Source organism: Monodon monoceros, unplaced genomic scaffold (assembly GCF_005190385.1).
Source record: "Monodon monoceros isolate NGI ecotype Baffin Bay Population unplaced genomic scaffold, NGI_Narwhal_1 Super_Scaffold_15, whole genome shotgun sequence".
Taxonomy (NCBI): Eukaryota; Metazoa; Chordata; class Mammalia; order Artiodactyla; family Monodontidae; genus Monodon; species Monodon monoceros.
Window position 1 is genome coordinate 20794628 of NW_021703771.1, and position 21914 is coordinate 20816541.

A 21914-nucleotide genomic window follows, 5' to 3' on the forward strand; every position below is an offset into this window, starting at 1 on the left:
ACCAATTCACATTCCCACCAGCAGTGCAAGAGTGTTCCCTTTTCTCCACACCCTCTCCAGCATTTATTGTTTCTAGAGTTTTTGATGATGGCCATTCTGACTGGTGTGAGATGATATCTCATTGTAGTTTTGATTTGCATTTCTCTAATGATTAATGATGTTGAGCATTCTTTCATGTGTTTGTTGGCAGTCTGTATATCTTCTTTGGAGAAATGTCTATTTAGGTCTTCTGCCCATTTTTGGATTGGTTTGTTTGTTTTTTTGTTATTGAGCTGCATGAGCTGCTTGTAAAATTTGGAAATTAATCCTTTGTTAGTTGCTTCATTTGCAAATATTTTCTCCCATTCTGAGGGTTGTCTTTTGGTCTTGTTTATGGTTTCCTTTGCTGTGCAAAAGCTTTGAAGTGTCATTAGGTCCCATTTGTTTATTTTTGTTTTTATTTCCACTTCTCTAGGAGGTGGGTCAAAAAGGACCTTGCTGTGATTCATGTCATAGAGTGTTCTGCCTATGTTTTCCTCTAAGAGTTTGATAGTTTCTGGCCTTACACTTAGGTCTTTAATCCATTTTGAGCTTATTGTTGTGTATGGTGTTAGGGAGTGATCTAATCTCATACTTTGACATGTACCTGTCCAGTTTTCCAGCACCACTTATTGAAGAGGCTGTCCTTTCTCCACTGTAAATTCCTGCCTCCTTTATCAAAGATAAGGTGACCAAATGTGCATGGGTTTATCTCTGGGCTTTCTATCCTGTTCCATTGATCTATCTTTCTGTTTTTGTGCCAGTACCATACTGTCTTGATTACTGTAGCTTTGTAGTATAGTCTGAAGTCAGGGAGCCTGATTCATCCAGCTCCATTTTTCGTTCTCAAGATTGCTTTGGCTATTCGGGGTCTTTTGTGTTTCCATACAAATTGTGAAATTTTTTATTCTAGTTCTGTGAAAAATGCCAGTGGTAGTTTGATAGGGATTGCATTGAATCTATAAATTGCTTTGGGTAGTAGAGTCATTTTCACAATGTTGATTCTTCCAATCCAAGAACATGGTATATCTCTCCATCTATTTGTAGCATCTTTAATTTCTTTCATCAGTGTCTTATAATTTTCTGCATACAGGTCTTTTGTCTCCTTAGGTAGGTTTATTCCTAGATATTTTATTCTTTTTGTTGCAATGGTAAATGGGAGTGTTTTCTTGATTTCACTTTCAGATTTTTCATCATTAGTGTATAGGAATGCCAGAGATTTCTGTGCATTAATTTTGTAACCTGCTACTTTACCAAATTCATTGATTAGCTCTAGTAGTTTTCTGGTAGCATCTTCATGATTCTCTATGTATAGTATCATGTCATCTGCTAACAGTGACAGCTTTACTTCTTCTTTTCTGATTTGGATTCCTTTTATTTCCTTTTCTTCTCTGATTGCTCTGGCTAAAACTTCCAAAACTATGTTGAATAAGAGTGGTGAGAGTGGGCAACCTTGTCTTGTTCCTGATCTTAGTGGAAATGCTTTCAGTTTTTCACCATTGAGGACGATGTTGGCTGTGGTTTTGTCATAAATGGCCTTTATTATGTTGAGGAAAGTTCCCTCTATGCCTACTTTCTGCAGAGCTTTTATCATAAATGGGTGTTGAATTTTGTCAAAAGCTTTCTCTGCATCTATTGAGATGGTCATATGGTTCTTCTCCTTCAATTTGTTAATATGGTTTATCACATTGATAGATTTGCGTATATTGAAGAATCCTTGCATTCCTGGAATAAACCCCACTTGATCATGGTGTATGATCCTTTTAATGTGCTGTTGGATTCTGTTTGTTAGTATTTTGTTGAGGATTTTTGCATCTATGTTAATCAGTGACATTGGCCTGTAGTTTTCTTTCTTTGTGACATCTTTGTCTGGTTTTGGTATCAAGGTGATGGTGGCCTCGTAGAAGGAATTTGGGAGTGTTCCTCCCTCTGCTATATTTTGGAAGAGTTTGAGAAGGATAGGTGTTAGCTCTTCTCTAAATGTTTGACAGAATTCGCCTGTGAAGCCATCTGGTCCTGGGCTTTTGTTTGTTGGAAGATTGTTAATCACAGTTTCAATTTCATTGCTTGTGATTGGTCTGTTCATATTTTCTATTTTTTCCTGATTCAGTCTTGGCATGTTGTGCATTTCTAAGAATTTGTCCATTTCTTCCAGGTTGTCCACTTTATTGGCATAGAGTTGCTTGTAGTAATCTCTCATGATCTTTTTTATTTCTGCAGTGTCAGTTGTTACTTTTCCTTTTTCATTTCTAATTCTATTGAGTCTTCTCCCTTTTTTTCTTGATGAGTCTGGCTAATGGTTTGTTAATTTTATCTATCTTCTCAAAGAACCAGCTTTTAGTTTTATTGATCTTTGCTACTGTTTCCTTCATTTCTTTTTCATTTATTTCTGATCTGATTTTTATGATTTCTTTCCTTCTGCTAACTTTGGGTTTTTTTTGTTCTTTTTTCTCTAATTGCTTTAGGTGCAAGGTTAGGTTGTTTATTCGAGATGTTTCCTGCTTCTTAAGGTGGGCTTGTATTGCTATAAACTTCCCCCTCAGAACTGCTTTTTCTGCATCCCATAAGTTTTGGGTCGCCGTGTCTCCATTGTCATTTGGTTCTAGGTATTTTTTAATTTCCTCTTTGATTTCTTCAGTTATCACTTCGTTATTAAGTAATGTATTGTTTAGCCTCCATGTGTTTGTATTTTTTACAGATCTTTTCCTGTTATTGATATCTAGTCTCATGGCGTTGTGGTCGGAAAAGATACTTGATACAATTTCAATTTTCTTAAATTTACCAAGGCTTGATTTGTGACCCAAGATATGATCTATTCTGGAGAATGTTCCATGAGCACTTGAGAAAAATGTGTATTCTGTTGTTTTTGGATGGAGTGTCCTATAAATATCAATTAAGTCCATCTTGTTTAATGTATCATTTAAAGCTTGTGTTTCCTTATTTATTTGCATTTTGGATGATCTGTCCATGGGTGAAAGTGGGGTGTTAAAGTTCCCTACTATGAATGTGTTACTGTAGATTTCCCCTTTTATGGCTGTTAGTAGTTGCCTTATGTATTGAGGTGCTCCTATGTTGGGTGCATAAATATTTACAATTATTATATCTTCTTCTTGGATTGATCCCTTGATCATTATGTAGTGTCCTTCTTTGTCTCTTCTAACAGTCTTTATTTTAAAGTCTATTTTGTCTGATATGAGAATTGCTATTCCAGCTTTCTTTTGGTTTCCATTCGCATGAAATATCTTTTTCCATCCCCTTACTTTCAGTCTGTATGTGTCTCTAGGTCTGAAGTGGGTCTCTTGTAGACAGCAAATATATGGGTCTTGTTTTTGTATCCATTCAGGCAATCTGTGTCTTTTGGTGGGAGCATTTAGTCCATTTACATTGAAGGTAATTATCGATATGTATGTTCCTATTCCCATTTTCTTAATTGTTTTCGGTTTGTTATTGTAGGTCTTTTCCTTCTCTTGTGCTTCTTGCCTAGAGAAGTTCCTTTAGCACTTGTTGTAAAGATGGTTTGGTGGTGCTGAACTCTCTCAGCTTTTGCTTGTCTGTAAAGGTTTTAATTTCTCCATCAAATCTGAATGAGTTCCTTGCTGGGTAGAGTAATCTTGGTTGCAGGTTTTTCTCCTTCATCACTTTAAATATGTCCTGACAGTCGCTTCTGGCTTGTAGAGTTTCTGCTGAAAGATCAGCTGTTAACCTTATGGGGATTCCCTTGTGTGTTATTTGTTGTTTTTCCCTTGCTGCTTTTAATATGTTTTCTTTATATTTAATTTTTGACAGTTTGATTAATATGTGTCTTGGCATATTTCTCCTTGGATTTATCCTGTATGGGACTCTCTGTGATTCCTGGACTTGATTAACTATTTTCTTTCCCATATTAGGGAAGTTTTCAACTATAATCTCTTCAAATATCTTCTCAGTCCCTTTCTTTTTCTCTTCTTCTTCTGGAACCCCTATAATTCAAATGTTGCTGCGTTTAATGTTGTCCCAAAGGTCTCTGAGACTGTCCTCAGTTCTTTTCATTCTTTATTCTGCTCTGCAGTAGTTATTTCCACTATTTTATCTTCCAGGTCACTTATCCGTTCTTCTGCCTCAGTTATTCTGCTATTGATCCCATCCAGAGTATTTTTAATTCCATTTATTGTATTGTTCATCATTGTTTCATCTTTAGTTCTTCTAGGTCCTTGTTAAATATTTCTTGCATTTTGTCCATTCTATTTCCAAGATATTGGATCATCTTTACTATCATTATTCTGAATTCTCTTTCAGGTAGACTGCCTACTTCCTCTTCATTTGTTAGGTCTGGCGGGATTTTATCTTGCTCCTTCATCTGCTGTGTGTTTTTCTGTCTTCTCATTTTGCTTATCTTACTGTGTTTGGGGTCTCCTTTTTGCAGGCTGCAGGTTCGTAGTTCCCATTGTTTTTGGTGTCTGTCCGCAGTGGCTAAGGTTGGTTCAGTGGGTTGTGTAGGCTTCCTGGTGGAGGGGACTAGTGCCTGTGTTCTGGTGGATGAGGCTGGATCTTGTCTTTCTGGTGGGCAGGTCCACGTCTGGTGGTGTGTTTTGGGGTGTCTGTGGACTTATTATGATTTTAGGCAGCCTCTCTTCTAATGCGTGGGGTTGTGTGCTAATGGGTGTTGTCTTGCTAGTTGTTTGCCATAGGATGTCCAGCACTGTAGCTTGCTGGTCGTTGAGTAAAGCTGGGTGCTGGTGTTGAGATGGAGATCTCTGGGTGATTTTCGCCATTTGATATTATGTGCTGCTGGGAGGTCTCTTGTGGACCAGTGTCCTGAACTTGGCTCTCCCACCTCAGAGGCACAGCACTGACTCCTGGCTAAAGCACCAACAGTCTTTCATCCACACGGCTCAGAATGAAAGGGAGAAAACGTAGAAAGAAAGAATTAGTAGAAGCAGAAAGAAAGAAAGAAAGGATGGAGGGAGGGAGGAAGGAAGGAAGGAGGGAACGAAGGAAAAAAAGAAAGAAGATAAAGTAAAATAAAGATAAAATATAATAACGTTATTAAAATAAAAACATAATTATTATGAAAACATTAAAACAAAACAAAACAAAAAAAAGGACGGATAGAACCCTAGGATAAATGGTGGAAGCAAAGCTATACAGCATAAATCTTGCTCTCAAAGAGCAAATCATTTGGGATGATTTGTTGTCTATTCATGTATTCCACAGACATCACGTTGATTGGGGAGCTTTAATCCGCTGCTTCTGAGGCTGCTGGGAGAGATTTCCCTTTCTCTTCTTTGTTCTCACAGCTCCCAGGGGCTCAGCTTTGGATTTGGCCCCGCCTCTGCGTGTAGGTCGCCGGAGGGCGTCTGTTCTTCGCTCAGACAGGACGGGGTTAAAGGAGCCGCTGATTCAAAGGCTCTGGCTCACTCAGGCCGCGGGGAGGGAGGGGCACGGAGTGCGGGGCGGGCCTGTGGCGGCAGAGGTCGGCGTGACGTTGCACCAGCCTGAGGCGTGCCGTGCGTTCTCCCAGGGAAGCTGTCCCCGGATCCCGGGACCCTGGCAGTGGCGGGCTGCATAGGCTCCCCGGAAGCGGGGCGTGGACAGTAACCTGTGCTCGCACAGAGGCTTCCTGGTGGCGGCAGCAGCAGCCTTAGTGTCTCATGCCCGTCTCTGGGGTCCCCGGCCCTAGCCGCGGCTCGCGCCCGTCTCTGGAGCTCCTTTAAGCAGCGCTCTTAATCCCCTGTCCTCGCGCACCAGGAAACAAAGTGGGAAGCAAAAGTCTCTTGCTTCTTCGGCAGGACTCCCTCCCGGCTAGCCGTGGCGCACTAACCCCCTGCAGGCTGTGTTCACGCCGCCAACCCCAGTCCTCTCCCTGCGCTCCTACCGAAGCCCGAGCCTCAGCTCCCAGCCCCGCCCGCCCCGGTGGGGGAGCAGACAAGCCTCTCGGTCTGGTGAGTGCCGGTCGGCCCTGATCCTCTGTGCGGGAATATCTCCGCTTTGCCCCCCGCACCCCTGTTGTTGTGGTCTCCTCCGCGGCTCCGAAGCTTTCCCCCTCCGCCAAAGCTTTCCCCCTCCGCCACCCGCAGTCTCCGCCCGTGAAGGGGCTTCCTAGTGTGTGGAAAGCTTTCCTCCTTCACAGCCCCCTCCCACTGGTGCAGGTCCCGTCCCTATCCTTTTGTCTCTGTTTATTCTTTTTTCTTTTGCCCTACCCAGGTACATGGGGGGGTTTCTTGCCTTTTGGGAGGTCTGAGGTCGTCTGTCAGCGTTCAGTAGGTGTTCTGTAGGAGTTGTTCCACGTGTAGATGTATTTCTGGTGTATCTGTGGGGAGGAAGGTGATCTACGCGTCTTACTCTTCCGCCATCTTCCCGGAAGCTCCCGACCTCCTTGCTTTTAGAAGAGGAAGCTTCCTGCTGCCATCCATCTCAGGCTTCTGTGCAGAAGGGAAACACACTCGACCTCAACTGACTACTTGAGGGTTTCTTTGGTCCCGGGAACTGAGATGTGTGATCCCCTTCCCCATTTCTAATCAGAATGTTCTATTTTTTAAATAGCTGTGAAACAACGGATGGGTACAAGGTAGAAAAAGAGAAACTAGTTTAAACTTGAACAGTGACGTTTCTGAGATTCTGATGTGGCAGAGAAATGGATCTGGTGAACCATTAGCCCAATCCCAGGCAGAAACCATGTGAAGAGATGCTTTCAGCCATGGACTTTGGGCATAACCACAGCAGGGGTCCCTGGTCCGAGGAGGCTGGGGTGGGGGAGGATGGTGTTGCCTGGTGATGGGAGACCAGGGTTGGAAATAAGTGTGGTACCTAGACTGGCTTGAGCGTTCTGGCCAATCCTTTTCACCTGAAAGTTTCCCCCACTTGACCATGGTTTACTGGTGTCTCTGAGAGCCTGTAAGATCTATGGATTAGCACAAACATTTCCAGAGAAGCCCAGTAATTTTCACATCATAGCATTAGTGAGGCATTACATGACATATACTGTAATGTGAGTTGAAAAAAGACCGGTCCCAAGAGTGTGAAAGAGAAGAATCAACTGGCTTTTGTTCCTTCAGTTATGACTTGTTTCTGCATTTTCAAAATGTTCCTATTCAAGCTCATAAAGGTATCAACAAATCAAGTTGTTTTTTTTTTTAAAGGGACTATATTGGCCACAATTCTTCTTTGATTCTGTCTCCCATTTGAGTTCTCCTGGGCATCCTCACAACGTAGCAAGAGTTACGGTTGTGCAGAAACTAACCCGTCAAAAGGCTTGTGGTGTGTGTTTTAAATAGCTATGAGAATTTTTAAGTTCCTTTTAGAAAATAAGCAGCTTCTGCCATCCACCTGTTCACTTTACAATTCCTTCCTCCTGTTTAATGTGTTACTCTCTTTCCTTGTTCCCGAACCCTTGGCATATAGTCTGACACGGAAATGCTTTCCATATTTATTCTGTCTGGTTCTGTTTCCTCTGAGATTGGAATTTCATTTCGGGCTATGCCTTAAGGAAAAAAGTCCATCCCTAGTTCCTTCTATTTGAAAATTTCAAATAGAAATAGAAATTTCATTTCAGGCTATGCCTTAAGGAGAAAAGTCCATCCCTAGTTCCTTCTATTTGAAAATTTCAAATAGAAATTGAAATTTCATTTCGGGCTATGCCTTAAGGAAAAAAGTCCATCCCTAGTTTCTTCTATTCCTGTTTATATCTTCTTTTGCCCCCAATGTACTTTTTCCCCTAGTTCTTCTTCCTTCTTCCTTGTGTCTCTTATAGTCTCTAGGTCAAATGGACTCTTACCGAGTTATTTTCTCCTTTATCCACCTTCCCTCTACTTCACTCATCTAATCTGGGGAAGATGGGTTATGTTGTGAAATGATACACAGCTCAATTTCTGACACCAAGAATTCCTTTCCCTTTTGAATCCAAAAGTCCAGAGCAAATATAGAGTATAAATTAACCATCTATCAACACAGACAATGGAGAAATTTCCCCCAAACACTGCACCAATTGTTAATTCGTTTCTATCTTGCATATTTGCACTGGGGAAGAAATTTTTAGGCCCATGGTTGGCAGGTGAAAGAACAAGAGGGGCTTCTGTCCCCATCAGTCCCCTGAAAGGGCTCTTGTCAAGGTCTCCTGTGACCCTTGTGTTGCCAAGTTCAGTGGTTACTTCTGTGCCCTCATCTTACCTGACCTCCCACCTGTGTTGCCTCACTCATCTTCTCCTCCTGTCCTCCACCCTCCTGACCACTTCAGCTCAATCTTCCTGGCTGACCCTCCCTTCTTTACTTCAAAGGTCCATGTCCCAGTGTCAGGCCCAGGCCTTCTCTGTTCTCTATCAAAACTCTCTCCTTGGGGATCTCATCTTTTTTTTTTCTTTTTTTGCGGTACGCGGGCCTCTCACCGTTGTGGCCTCTCCCGTTGTGGAGCACAGGCTCTGGACGCGCAGGCTCAGCGGCCATGGCTTACGGGCCCAGCCGCTCTGTGGCATGTGGGATCTTCCCGGACCGGGGCACGAACCTGTGTCCCCTGCATCGGCAGGCGGACTCTCAACCACTGCGCCACCAGGGAAGCCCGGGGATCTCATCTTTAAATGTCATTTGTATCCTGAAGACTTCTAAGTATAAATCAGCAGTCCCAACCTCTCTCCAAAGCTCCAGACTTCTAATAAGAAGACATCTGGTTGTGCAGACATCGCTGAACATTTCTTCTTGATATTCCCAAGAGGTTACCTGACATCTCCTCTTGGTTATGCATCTCGAATTGAACCATGACCAACCCAAACAGAACTCTATTCCCACTGCCTCTCACCTCCCCAAACTGCTTCTCTGTCATCCTTTCCAGTAAGTGGCATCACCATCCACCCAGTTGCTCAGTCTGAAGTCACACCCCACCCCGACCTATCACCCATCACCAATTAGCTCTACCTCCAGAATACATCGGAAATCCATTCACTTTTCACAGCTTCACCACCCTTGTCCACTCCAGTCTCTTTTATTGTGTGCATGGCTGCAATCATTTCCAAAGAGGTCTCCCTGTTTCTATTCCTGTCCTCATTGTGGTATTTTCTCCATACAGCAGCCTGAATAATTTAAAAAAATGTTAATCAGGGGACTTCCCTGGTGGTCCAGTGGTTAAGACTCCGAGCTCCCCATGCAGGGGGCCCAGGCTCGATCCCTGGTCAGGGAATTAGGTCCTGCATGCAACTAAGAGCCCGCATGCTGCAACTAAGACCTGGCGCAGCCAGAAAAAAAAAAATTTAAAAATTAAATAAAATGTAAATCAGGTTGCATCATTCCCCTTCTTAATCACCCCTCGTGCTGTCCTGTATGCCTGCTCCACCCATAAAACACCCTCTTCTTCTTTGCCTTGTCTAGTACTTTACTTCCACTGTAGTCCTGACCTGCTGAAAAGGTTAAGTCTCTTTATGCTATCTGGTTCCTTTTTCATAAGTAAAATGAGGACAAGAATATTTACAGATCTGAAAATCCTTTAAAGTATCTATTAAGGTACAGGTAGAAAGCTTCCTAGGTAACTCTCTCTTTTTTTCGAAACATGGAGGGTGGAAACTTTAAGACTTGTGGTGTGGTTTGCTCCTATTATCTGACCAAGGATACTGGACAGAGTTGAGAAAAGTAATGAACTTGGGGAGACACAGACGGAGAATAAAATGGGAAAGTAAAAGATGGTACAGGGGTTAGAAAGAGGTGGATGCTGAATAAAATTTATCCTTTATAATTTATATTATAGTAGAATTGTATAAATTGAGTTGCAGTAGAAAAAGGAGTAATAAAATGATATTAATTAGCATCATACTAATAATTATATGTCTCCCTGAATTTATATAATCTTTCTGCAAAGAGCTAAAAATGGTTTAAAAAGCTCTAATAATATTATATTATTGGGCAACGTGTCTATAATAGACACTAATTGTATGGTATTAAGCCAATCCACAGAGCTTTCTAAAGGTACAATAGACTAATAAAACCCCAGAAACCTAATTGCTACTCTTAAGAATTTAGAATTAAAATTAGCTTAATGATAGGAAAAATTTTAATAGGGAAAAATTTCCACAGAACACTCGCTCGGATGTCGTTTTTCACTGTAAGGAAAATTAAAAAGATCAATAAAAACAAAGTAAGTACTCAGACCTTGTTACACAAATATCACTGTGAAGTTCTTCTTTTTCTAAGCTATCTTACTGTGTGGTTTTCAGAGCCTTTTATAAGTCAGCCACTAGAGAGCAAACTTCTTCTTTCTATCAAGCTGTAGTTTTATTTTAAAAAGTACACACCACATATATTTTGGCATTCTTACTATAACATATTATCTCAGACTGTAAAATCTGATAATATAGCTTTTGGATGCCTGGGGCGGTGGGCGTGGAGGATGGAAGTGGGGAATTTTAAGACCTTTGTATTAAAAACATAAGAAAACACAAGATAAGGTGTTGTAACGTTGAACTACTTTCATGGAGTGAAAATGAAACCTTCTGCTAATGGAGCAGAAAGTCTTAAGTTTCATCCATGTAATAAAATATGATAGGCATTGTTTGGTCTGACAGGCATCCTGGGCCTTTCTTCCAAGTGGGGGGTCTCTAGGGAGCTCAAAGAAATGGTATTGTTTCCAGGTGAAATGTGGATAAATTACATTGTCAGTTACCTTTACAGCCTTTAGTTCCAGAGGGCTGAGCCAGGCAAAAGAAAGCTGCCAGTTGAGGAAACTTCTCATCTATTGGACTAACTCCTACTATTGACATTACTTCCAAAGGTCAGTGTAGTCCCCAAAGATAAATATGCAGGAGGATCAATCCACTAAAAGGTGCCAGGGAACAGAAAAAGGAGTCAAGGAACAGTGGGGAATTTACTGCACGTAGAAACCCCAATTTACCAGGCCCCAGAAGGTATTTCTCAGCCCGCTTTTTGGCCACGACTGAGAAATAAAGTGAGTGAAACTGCTTTCTCTTCCGTTTTCTGTAAACAGTTGACCTTGTCCACATGACCCTAGGAACTCATGGCTGAACAAAGTCTCTGGAATCAAATTTCATCTCTGTTGTATGGGCTTTGGGATTGTTGAGGATTTACAGTCTAGAATTTGGACTTTTGGGGTATTTTTACAAAATAATATTTAGTAACTATAGTTAGATTATAAAAGATATCCAAGAAGGGAGATTTCAAAACCTTCCAGGAAACACTGGGGTTTATAGGCTATTCCAGTTAGGTTATAAATATATTTTTAGATTGAACTGACTCATGTGAAATTGTCAATATTTGAACAATTTGGCCTATAAACCAGCAATTTCACAGGGTTTGACCTACTACTGTATACTACAAGGCCTTCTGTGGAGAGGCCTCCACCCCACTGCTCACCACTCAATCAGGGATCATTGCACAGCCACCACGTGCTCAGTGAAGTCCCAGCGTAGCTTAACAAAGACAAGCAGGGAACACTTTCCTTGCCAGGCACTGCCATGAGTGTCGTCAGACATTAAGAGCAAGCAGACCAGTCCTGTCTTTGCAGAGCTTATGTTCTAGTGTGAGATGCAGGCACCGATCGCTCACTCTAAGGAGAATGAGACTGTGCTATGTTCTCTAGAGTTGAAGTACTGTGGGAATAGGAAAGGGGCTGAGATTTGGTCCTGACTGGGGGACTCCAGAAAAATTTCATGGAGGAGGTGGCACTCCTGTTTGGGGGCTGATGCTTACCTGAAAGAGGCGGTTTGAACTGGAACTTGAACGATGCCTTAAGATCGTTCTTAGAATTTCTCTCAGATACTTGTGGCTGTCATTGTTATTATTACCAGGTGGTAAAGTCTCTGAGGGCAGCGGTCTCTCTGGAAAAACACGGAACCTGGCACAGTATAGAGGCTCTGTTTCACGCTCCGGAGCCGGTGCATTATAGTGGGTGAGAACATTTACCTGGGAGCCAGACTGCCTTTAGTGGCTGTGTGACCTCGAGCAATTTAATCAACTTCTCTGTGCCTCAGTGTCCTCACCTGTTAAATGTGGGTAAATAATAGCACCCATTTCTGGTTTCCTCTGGAATGCAGAAACCACTGGGCATTTCCACAGGTCTGTGGGCAACCTAATAAAACTTTTCACGGACACAACAAGGGACCCCCCAAGGAAAGAACTCCAGTGAGCTAGACTTGAGGAAGAGGGAGTCAGACTGGCAGGTTGACTCACTAAAGCCACAAAGAGTGAGGGGAGTCAGGCCAGGACATCTGTCTCATGAAATGTTTTCCTTTGGTGCAGTTCTGTGCACTGATTCTTGCAGGGTGTGTGTGTGTGTGTGTGTCTGTAAACTTTAGGTTTACAAGCAAATAAATGAAATCCCAAAAGAGCTGTTTTTACCTAAATCTCTCTAAAACCCCAGGGCCTTGGTGGAATTTTTCATAGCCCTTAAGCAGTTGGTAAGGGGCTGCTTAAGGGCTGCTATCAGGATGGGGGTAGGGTAGAGGGCAGCTTTCGTGGATTGACAGTTCCAGAGGCCACAGGCCAGCACTGTCACCTCTGAGGCCCCAGGGCTTCTGCTGGGTGGCAGAGATGCCTGGCAGATCCTTACCCAGTGGAAGCAGCAGCCTTGTCTGATACCACATGGGATTGTTCTTGGACATATTCAAGACAGCCCGTGGGAAGGCCTAGAAATTTGGTGGCCCAGGGTGGCAGGGAGGTGGGAGCTCCTTGAAAGAAGTGTCCAGAAATAGCAGGGTGAAAGGGCAGGGTGAAAGTCAGCTGAAGGAAGGTTATGACCCAATGTTGTCCAGTTTGTATCTTTCAGGCCGCTGTGCTCTGGGACACATCAGTTACATGTGAATCCCTGCTTGCAGTTTAGCAATGTCAATTGTAACTGAAGGTCAGAAAAGATTTTTTTTTTAACGTCTTTATTGGAGTATAATTGCTTTACAATGGTGTGTTAGTTTCTGCTTTATAACAAAGTGAATCAGCTATACATATATCCCCATATAGAAAAGTTTTTGAAAAGTTCTCCTTGTGCCTAAGAAAATAATATATCTTATTGTGGATAGTTCCAAAAATATAGAAAGCTACAAAGTTAGATTAAAATTTCCCTTAGCTTATCATGCAGTGATAACTACTTTTTTTCTTCCATTTTTTTAATTTTTATTTTTTTAACATCTTTACTGTCGTATAATTGCTTTACAATGGTGTGTTAGTTTCTGACTTATAACAAAGTGAATCAGTTATACATATACATATATCCCCATATCTCCTCCCACTTTTTTTTTCTTCTTATACTTTTCTTTTAATATCTTTATTGGAGTGTAATTGCTTTACAATGGTGTGTTAGTTTCTGCTTTATAACAAAGTGAATCAGCTATACATATACATATGTTCCTATATCTCTTCCCTCTTGCGTCTCCCATCCCTCTAGGTGGTCACAAAGCACCTAGCTGATCTCCCTGTGCTATGCGGCTGCTTCCCACTAGCTATCGGTTTTATATTTGGTAGTGTATATATGTCCATGCCACTCTCTCACTTTGTCCCAGCCTACCCTTCCCCCTCCCTGTGTCCTCAAGTCCATTCTCTACGTCTGTGTCTTTATTCCTGTCCTGCCACTAGGATCTTCAGAACCTTTTCTTTTTTTTTTTTTTTTTTTAGATTCCATATATATGTGTTAGCATACGGTATTTGTTTTTCTCTTTCTGACTTACTTCACTCTGTATGACAGACTCTAGGTCCATCCACCTCACTACAAATAACTCAATTTTGTTTCTTTTTATGGCTGAGTAATATTCCATTGTATATATGTGCCACATCTTCTTTATCCATTCATCTGTCAATAGACACTTAGGTTGCTTCCATGTCCTGGCTATTGTAAATAGAGCTGCAATGAACATTGTGGTACATGACTCGTTTTGAATTATGGTTTTCTCAGGGTATATGTCCAATAGTGGGATTGCTGGGTCGTATGGTAGTTCTATTTTTAGTTTTTTAAGGAACCTCCATACTGTTCTCCATAGTGGCTGTATCAATTTACATTCCCACCAACAGTGCAAGAGGGTTCCCTTTTCTCCACACCCTCTCCAGCATTTATTGTTTCTAGATTTTTTGATGATGACCATTCTGACTGGTGTGAGGTGATACCTCATTGTAGTTTTGATTTGCATTTCTCTAATGATTAGTGATGTTGAGCATCCTTTCATGTGTTTGTTGGCAATCTGTATATCTTCTTTGGAGAAACGTTTATTTAGGTCTTCTGCCCATTTTTGGATTGGGTTGTTTGTTTTTTTGATATTGAGCTGCATGAGCTGCTTGTAAATTTTGGAGATTAATCCTTTGTCAGTTGCTTCATTTGCAAATATTTTCTCCCATTCTGAGGGTTGTCTTTTGGTCTTGTTTATGGTTTCCTTTGCTGTGCAAAAGCTTTGAAGTTTCATTAGGTCCCATTTGTTTATTTTTGTTTTTATTTCCATTTCTCTAGGAGGTGGGTCAAAAAGGATCTTGCTGTGACATGTCGTAGAGTGTTCTTCCTATGTTTTCCTCTAAGAGTTTTATACTGTTCGGCCTTACATTTAGGTCTTTAATCCATTTTGAGTTTATTATTGTGTATAATAATACACAATATAGTGTGTTCTAATTTCATTCTTTCACATGTAGCTGTCCAGTTTTCCCAGCACCACTTATTGAAGAGGCTGTCTTTTCTCTATTTTATATTCTTGCCTCCTTTATCAAAAATTAGTTGACCATATGTGCATGGGTTTATTTCTGGGTTTTCTATCCTGTTCCATTGATCTGTATTTCTGTTTTTGTGCCAGTACCATACTGTCTTGATTACTGTAGCTTTGTAGTATAGCCTGAAGTTTGGGAGCCTGATTTCTCCAGCTCTGTTTTTCTTTCTCAAGGTTGCTTTGGCTATTCGGGGTCTTTTGTGTTTCCATACAAATTATGAAATTTTTTATTCTAGTTCTGTGAAAAATGCCATTGGTAGTTTGATACGGATTGCATTGAATCTGTAGATTGCTTTGGGTAGTAGAGTCATTTTCATAATGTTGATTCTTCCAATCCAAGAACATGGTATATCTCTCCATCTGTTTGTATCATCTTTAATTTCTTTGATCAGCGTGTTATAGTTTTCTGCATACAGGTCTTTTGTCTCCTTAGGTAGGTTTATTCCTAGGTATTTTATTCTTTTTGTTGCAATTGTAAATGGGAGTGTTTCCTTAATTTCTCTCTCAGATTTTTCATCAGTAGTCTATAGGAATGCAAGAGACTTACGTGCATAAATTTTGTATCCTGGTACTTTACAAATTCATTGATTAGCTCTTGTAGTTTTCTGGTAGCATTTTCAGGATTCTCTATGTATAGTATCATGTCATCAGTGCAGTGATAACTACTTTTGATGTAAATGTATTTTGATGTATTTCCAGCCAGATTTTATCCTGGTGAAAGACATGCATATTTGGAATTTGCTAAATTTGGTAAATTTATTTAAATACTTATATATTGCTATAAAAATTTTACCAATTTTTATCCTCACTTTTTCAGTTAACATTATGTTTTGAATATTTTCCCACATTAACTACTATTGAAAATATTATTTAATACATATTTCCTTATATAGGTGGCTATAAATTTTTAAAGTCATTTTAATTTTTATTAAAGCATAATATGCAAATATTACATGCAAATATTCTACAAAATGTAATATGGCTAAATGGCATAAAGAAAGAACAATCCCTTCTCCAGTCACCTTTGGCCATTTATCCACACCTGCTTTGTCTCAAGAGGAACCACTTTCAATACTTAGATAGCAGCTTCTTTTGATATTTACCTCCATATTTACAACCAATATTAATATCCTATTATGTCTTTATTTACCAAATTTAATACTATAGTGAGGACTTTTGCCCTCTCTTTCTTCCTAATGTAAACATTTTAATTTTTAGCTAAATACAGATTCAGTGTTTTCATGATTAGTATGTGAATATTGTTCACTACTGACGTAAGTAAAGTGCTATGATTATTTTTTTCTTGTGTATTTTTTGTTTTTTCTTGGAGTTAATAATTGTCATTTTCATTTGCTTAAATTTCTTTGACATGTGTAAGTCTTCCTACTTTCCAATAGCCCTGTTAAATGGCTTTCTATACAATTTTCCACATGATTAAACTTGTCATATAATTTATCAGTTCTATTTTATCCTGTAAAATTCCTTCTGAAGCCCTCTGACCTCCTGCTGCATTCTGGACTGCTTCTCCCTAAGCCAGCAGCCTCTAGATATTTTAAATGATGGACTGTTAATAAATTTTTTAAAAAGCATATACCTCCAATATTTTTATAATTTATTTGTTTATATCTGTTTTTCTGTAATAGTGTGTACATTATGAAACAAATAAAGAAGACATTTTAAAAGACAAACATTAAAATAAATAAAAAGAAGATATTATTTCCTTCTTGTGCCCCAAAGTTTGTCTTTTGCTCAGTGAGGGGTGAGACCTCTGCTCTAGGCTTACTCACAATAATTGTCCTGGGGCTTTCTTTTCCATCAATCTAGGAATTCCTTTTGGCTATTTCTTGTGTTGGACCTTGTTTCTTGGATTCCATACTTCGTCTTTCTGAGTTCTCTCTGATGTTTGGATGAAGCACATCTTCTGGTAGCTTCCTAATAAAAGGTGCATGGGAGGTTAATTTCCTGAGTTTTTGCTTGTCTAAAAATGTCTTTATATAAAAGAGTGAAGATACAAGCTACAGACTAGGAAAAAATATTTGCAAAACACCTATCTGCTAAAGGTCTTGTGCCCAAAGTATACAAAGAAACTCTCAAAACTCAGTTTTAGGACAGCAAGTAATCCAATTAAAAATGGGCAGAAGATCCAAACAGACACCACAGAAGATATACAGATGTCAAATAAACATGAAAAGCTACTCAACATCATATATCATTAGGGAATTGCAAATTAAAACAATAATGAGAAGTCACTACACACCGATTTGGCCAAAATCCAAAACATGACAAGACCAAATACTGTCAAGGCTGTGGAGCAGCAGGAATTCTCATTCAGTGCTGGTGGGAATACAATATGGTATAGCTACTTTAGAAGACAGTTTGGTGGTTTCTCACAAAATTAAGCATAGTTTTAGTATACAATCCAGCAATCACTCTTGTTGGTATTTACCCAAATGAGTTGAAGATTTATGTCCACACAAAAATCTGCATAGGAATACTTATAGAAGCTTTATTCATAATTGCCCAAACTTGGAAACAACAAAGACAGACTTCAGTAGGCAAATGGACAAACAAACTGGGGAATATCCATACCATGACATATATTTAGCAATAAAAATGCCTATCAAATCATGAAAAGACATGGAGCTAACTTAAATGCTTACTGCTGAGTAAAAAAACTAGTCTCGAAAGCCTACATACTGTCTGATTCTAACTATACAACATTGTGGAAAAGGCAAAACTATGGAGGCAGTAAAAAAATCAGTGGTTGACAGGTTCAGATGGGAGAGAGGAAGGGATGGTAGGTGGGAGCATAGGAGATTTTTAGGGAAGAGAAACTACTCTACGTGATACTGTAATGGTGAATAGATAACAATATACATTTGTCAAAAATAGAAGTGTGCAACACAAAGAGTAAACCCTAATGTAAACTATGGGCTTTAGTTAATAATAATGTATCAATATTCATTCATCAATTATAACAAATGTACTGCACTAATATAAGATGTTACTAACAGGGGAAACTGCATGGTTGGGGTTGGTGGGGAAAAAGAATATGTGGGAACTTTGTAATTTCTGTTCATTTTTTCTATAAACCTAAAACTGCTCTAAAAAATAAAGTCTATTAATTTAAAAAAGTCTTTATTCTCACATTTGATGAATGATTTGATTTGGATAGAGAATTTGAGCTTAAAAATTTTTTGAGGCACTGCTCCATTGCCTTCTACATTCAGTGTTGCTGTTAGAAATCTCATGCCATTTTATGTTATGATCTGTGGAATAATCTGCTCCCCCCCCACCCCATTCCATCCCCCCAGAACTTTTCAAAATCTTCTCTGTTTTTAGTGATCTGAAATTTCGTAATGATGCAGGTCTTTCCTCCATTAACTTCATTGGCTTTTGTTTTTTTAAGTTATCTTTGTTGGGTATACAATCCTTGGTTTACATGTTCTTTTTTAAATATTTTATTTTATTTTATTTATTTATTTTTGGCTGTGTTGGGTCTTCATTGCTGCGTGTGGGCTTTTTCTAGTTGTGGCGAGCGGGGACTACTCTTCGTTGTGGTGTGTGGGCTTCTCATTGAGGTGGCTTCTCTTGTTGTGGAGCATGGGCTCTAGGCATGTGGGCTTCAGTAATTGTGGCACGTGGGCTCAGTAGTTGTGGCTTGCGGACTCTAGAGGGCAGACTCAATAGTTGTGGCACACGGGCTTAGTTGCTTTCCAGCATGTGGGATCTTCCTGGACCAAGGCTCAAACCTGTGTCCCCTGCACTGGCAGGTGGATTCTTAACCACTGCACCACTAGGGAAGCCCTCATTGGCTTTTTAAAACATTTTTATTGAAGATAGTTGATTTACAATGTTGTGTTAATTTCTGCTGTACAGCAAAGTGATTCAGTTATACATATATTAATTATACATTCTTTTTCATGTTCTTTTCCATTATGGTTTATTACAGGATACTGAACATAGATCCCTGTGCTATACAGTAGGACCTTGTTGTTTATCCATCCTATATATAATAGTTTGCATCGGCTAATCGCAAACTTCCAGTCCTTCCCTCCCCCAACCCTCTCCCCATTGGCAACCACAAGCCTGTTCTCTATGTCTGTGAATCTGTTTCTGTTTTGTAGATAAGTTCACCTGTGTCATATTTTAGATTACATATATAAGTGATGTCATATAGTTGTCTTTCTCTGTCTGACTTTCTTCACTTAGTATGATAATCTCTGCGTCCATCCATGTTGCTGCCAATGGCATTATTTCATTCTTTCATTGACTTTTTAATCTGGAGACTCATGTCTAGTAGTCTTAGAAACTTTTTAAATATTATTCCTTTGATAATTTCCTCCTGTTTTTTCTCTTCTCTCCTATTAATCTGGACCTCTGGATTGATTCTCTAATTTTCTTATCTTTTCTCTTTCAATACATATCTCTGGTTTTTGTTACTATTGAACTCCCTGTTGTTTCCTAGACCTTATTTTCCAATCTTCTAATTGGATTTGTCATTTATGCTATCATTTTCCCTTCTCTGAAGCAATTAATGTAGTACCTTTGAAATTTTCTTCTGCTTTCTGCATTGTCTCTGTGTTCCCCATACCCCACTGATTAATTTTGGTCTCTTGTGTTGGAGGCTTTCCTCAAATGTCTGGTATAGCTTGTCTGTCCATTTGTGGTTAAGAATAGGGCACTAAAAAGCTGATTGGAACTCTGTGTGCCTATGTGGGGCTGATCAACTGGTAGATGGTGCATGAGACAATTGGTGGGCATAGAGATTTTTAACTGAACTCCCAACATGTTAGTATGTATTGTCTCTTCAGGTTCATTTCCTCTAGAGAAGGGTCATACCATCTCCTGCCTTGGGGTATAATACATGAGCCTGATGAGTTGGCAGTGGGCAAGGCTGTAGTTTCAGCATCCAGAATGCAGATTTTCACTTGGTCCCTCTGTTTTCACCTTAGTACTGGATGTGTACTGTCCTCTCTGCCTAGTTATTCTTGTCTGGAGAATGTCTAGTTCAAGTTCCCCAAATACTGTAGGGTAAAGATACTTAAATTTTCTCATCGTTGGCCAGTGAGAGCCTCTTCAGCACTACTCCTGAGTCTTTTTGACACTCTGCTAGTCTTTGGTAACATTCTTGCTATCTGTTATGACAAGATGTTCCAACATCAACTTCTATCTTCTTGAGCTGGAATTAAACATTTTCTCCAAGGATTCTTGGTTCCTGTTAGTCAAAAATGGTATTTGGAGACAAAGCCCTGGTGCTAGGATACTCATTGCTACTGAAATAATCATTGTGGTGGGCCTTTTCAATGGGCAGATCTACGAAATATTCATGGTTTTTAAGGTAAAATTAGGAACTCATAATGATATTTCCAATTCAAAATCAGGACAAGGTTTTACTTAATATATCTGATTTTACATCTATACTTTTTCTTTTCTACACTGAGAATCCTGGCTCTCAATGTCACTGGAAAGATAGAATCAGAATGTCATATTATTGCACGTTTGTTTTTTCCCCAATGTACACACAGAAGAGTGTCAGAATATAATACAAACATTACTACCAACAAAATGATTATTGAAAATAGCTTAAGATATTTTTTGTATTTCCTTTTGTTTTTACAGTCTTTTCTATTATTTATGAACAGTCACATTATTATGCTTCAAAGTCATTTGAATTGGTTGTTTTCTGTATGTCACCAACCGAAAACACATTTGGGTTCCTTTTTTTAACTTCAAAAAGTGCTGTTTTGAAAGTTAATTTTGTTTCGTAATTTGTAAGATATTTACATGGTTCCAAAGTCAAATCCTACAAAGAAAGATATATTCAAAGAACTTTAGCCTTTATCCTGTTCTCTCAAACCTATTCCCTCTCTCTCTTTCATAAGTAACCACTTGTTTCTATTTTAGCATATATATGACTATATATTTAAATATATACATTTAAAATACATACATATTTAATATATGCATATATATGTATGAATCTATATATTTGTGTGTATATGGACACACACACACACACACATATACATACAGTTGGCAATCCATACCCACAGGGTCTGCATCTGCAGAGTCAACCAACTGTGGAGTTAAAATATTTGAAAAAAATGAAAATTCTAGAAAGTTCCCAAAGCCAGACTTGAATTTGTACAAGAGCCCAGACCCTTGCCATCCTGTGCTTGAATAATATGACGGTTTTCTTCTCCCTTGACTTCCCTGCCTCCAACCCATTCTGCGTTGGGTCTTCACTGCTGAACGCGGGCTTTCTCTAGTTGCAACGAGCCGGGGCTACTCTTCATTATGGTGTGCAGGCTTCTCATCACGGTGGCTTCTCTTGTTGCGGAGCACAGGCTCTAGGCGCGTGGGCTTCAGTAGTTGAGGCTCGAAGACTCAGTAATTGTGGCTCGTGGGCTCTAGAGCGCAGGCTCAGTAGTTGTGGCGCACAGGTTTAGTTGCTCTGTGGCATGTGGGATCTTCCACGACCAGGGATTGAAACCGTGTCCCCTGCATTGGCAGAAGGATTCTTAACCACTGCACCACTAGGGAAGTCCCCTTTGGTAGTTTCCTTATTTTTTTTTTATTTAAATTTTTTAAATTTTATAATGGACTATAGTTGATTTACAACACTGTGTTAGTAATTATTAATAATGATATTTTACAAAATTCCAGCAAAGATGATTAGGTTTTTTTTGTTTGTTTTATTTATTTTTTAATTGTTTAACATCTTTATTAGAGTATAATTGCTTTACCATGGTGTGTCATTTTCTGCTTTATAACAAAGTGAATCAGTTATACATATACATATGTCTCCATATCTCTTCCCTCTTGCATCTCCCTCCCTCCCACACTCCCTATCCCACCCCTCTAGGTGGTCAAAAAGCACCGAGCTGATCTCCCTGTGCTATGCGGCTGCTTCCCACTAGCTATCTATTTTACGTTTGGTAGTGTATATATGTCCATGCCACTCTCACACTTTGTCCCAGCTTACCCTGCCCCCTCCCCATATCCTCAAGTCCATTCTCTAGTAGGTCTGCATCTTTATTCCCATCTTGCCCCTAGGTTCTTCTGACCATTTTCTATTTTTTCTTTTTTTTTAGATTCCATATATATGTGTTAGCATACGATATTTGTTTTTCTCTTTCTGACTTACTTCACTCTGTATGACAGTCTCTAGGTCCATCCACCTCACTACAAATAACTCAGTTTCGTTCCTTTTTATGGCTAAGCAATATTCCATTGTATATATGTGCC